The sequence below is a fragment of the Schistocerca americana genome, unplaced genomic scaffold, assembly GCF_021461395.2.
Source record: "Schistocerca americana isolate TAMUIC-IGC-003095 unplaced genomic scaffold, iqSchAmer2.1 HiC_scaffold_297, whole genome shotgun sequence".
NCBI classification, from domain to species: domain Eukaryota; kingdom Metazoa; phylum Arthropoda; class Insecta; order Orthoptera; family Acrididae; genus Schistocerca; species Schistocerca americana.
Window position 1 is genome coordinate 52,501 of NW_025726013.1, and position 2,500 is coordinate 55,000.

The window sequence follows — 2,500 nt, forward strand, 5'->3', positions numbered from 1 at the left end:
CCTCCGTCGGCCGGCGCGCCTGCCACTGGCCGCCCCCACCAGCCGGCTGTAGCGCGTGCGCCCACGCACCGCGCGGCCAGCACGCCGGGAGGCCCCCCCTCACCGGCCGGGGACGGTCCCACCCAGCCACCGCCGCGTATCGCTTCACACCCAGATGCCATTCACGTTCGTGGGCATGGTGGGTATCGCTGGAACAACCGGTTGGTAGCTCAACCGATCGTCGCCATCACTGATTCACCTCTAGCGAGAACAACCGCACCACAACGGTTTACCAGTTGTTCATTTGCATAACGTCACCAGCAAACGTAGGCGTCCATCGCCATTTGCAAATTCAACGATTGTTGCATGCCTGTGTCAGGTGTCACGACACACTATGTCTGCCCACATACACGCAACAACATGTGCACGCTTCGCGAACACGTGGAAGGTGGCCCCCGTACGTATGCGATGTCCATTGCGCGAACGACTGTCAACCGGCCTCTGTCGCATGTCGCAGATGTGGAACGCAGTGCACCATGCTATCACGGTGTGTGAGAAGAGACGACTACGTCTGACAACACGCGCCACTACATCAACAGACGGCTCATGCTGATCGCCATCCAGGGCATACCACACTGCAATCCAGCTCTTATAGGGAGACGACACGTAGCTGAGTGCACAACATTTGGACCGCATGGTTCGCCGTTGTTGGCGCAGTCGTTGTACGGTCACATGTACCACGATGTATCATTCAGTACATGAGGACCAATGTGCAGTACAGTGTGTGATTTGGACGTACAACATCAGCGGACAGTTGACACAGGCCGTACCACAGCGTAGGCTAAGTGCTTCGCACATGCGAATGCCAATGAACAACTGCAAATGCCAATGAACAACTGCAAAGGGCATTGAGCATGTACGTCCTGCTGCCATCCACATTACAGTGTATAGCTGCAAGGTGTTTAACATGAAGCGATACACTGGGGACCGGGCAGTGCGAGTAGCAAACTATATTGCGGGGGTTGCAGTTAGGCAACACTACACTAATTTAACGCGTCGTATGACAATTACAGAGCAGGTTAAGGCCCAACGTGTGTTGGGTTAAGGCCCAACGTGTGTTGGGTTAAGGCCCAACGTGTGTTGGGTTAAGGCCCAACGTGTGTTGGGTTAAGGCCCAACGTGTGTTGGGTTAAGGCCCAACGTGTGTTGGGTTAAGGCCCAACGTGTGTTGGGTTAAGGCCCAACGTGTGTTGGGTTAAGGCCCAACGTGTGTTGGGTTAAGGCCCAACGTGTGTTGGGTTAAGGCCCAACGTGTGTTGGGTTAAGGCCCAACGTGTGTTGGGTTAAGGCCCAACGTGTGTTGGGTTAAGGCCCAACGTGTGTTGGGTTAAGGCCCAACGTGTGTTGGGTTAAGGCCCAACGTGTGTTTGGTTAAGGCCCAACGTGTGTTGGGTTACGTTAAGGGGCAATGTGGGTTACGTTAAGGGGCAATGTGGGTTACGTTAAGGGGCAATGTGGGTTACGTTACGGCGCAATATAGGTTACGTTACGGCGCAATATAGGTTACGTTAAGGCGCAATATCGGTTACGTTAAGGCGCAATACAGGTTACGTTAAGGCGCAATACAGGTTACGTTAAGGCGCAATACAGGTTACGTTAAGGCGCAATACAGGTTACGTTAAGGCGCAATACAGGTTACGTTAAGGCGCAATACAGGTTACGTTAAGGCGCAATGCAGGTTACGTTAAGGCGCAATGCAGGTTACGTTAAGGCGCAATACAGGTTACGTTAAGGCGCAATACAGGTTACGTTAAGGCGCAATACAGGTTACGTTAAGGCGCAATACAGGTTACGTTAAGGCGCAATACAGGTTACGTTAAGGCGCAATACAGGTTACGTTAAGGCGCAATACAGGTTACGTTAAGGCGCAATACAGGTTACGTTAAGGCGCAATACAGGTTACGTTAAGGCGCAATACAGGTTACGTTAAGGCGCAATACAGGTTACGTTAAGGCGCAATACAGGTTACGTTAAGGCGCAATACAGGTTACGTTAAGGCGCAATACAGGTTACGTTAAGGCGCAATACAGGTTACGTTAAGGCGCAATACAGGTTACGTTAAGGCGCAATACAGGTTACGTTAAGGCGCAATACAGGTTACGTTAAGGCGCAATACAGGTTACGTTAAGGCGCAATACAGGTTACGTTAAGGCGCAATACAGGTTACGTTAAGGCGCAATACAGGTTACGTTAAGGCGCAATACAGGTTACGTTAAGGCGCAATACAGGTTAGGTTAAGGCGCAATACAGGTTAGGTTAAGGCGCAATACAGGTTAGGTTAAGGTACGACATAGGTTAGGTTAAGGTACGACATAGGTTAGGTTAAGGTACGACATAGGTTAGGTTAAGGTACGACATAGGTTAGGTTAAGGTACGACATAGGTTAGGTTAAGGTACGACATAGGTTAGGTTAAGGTACGACATAGGTTAGGTTAAGGTACGACATAGGTTAGGTTAAGGT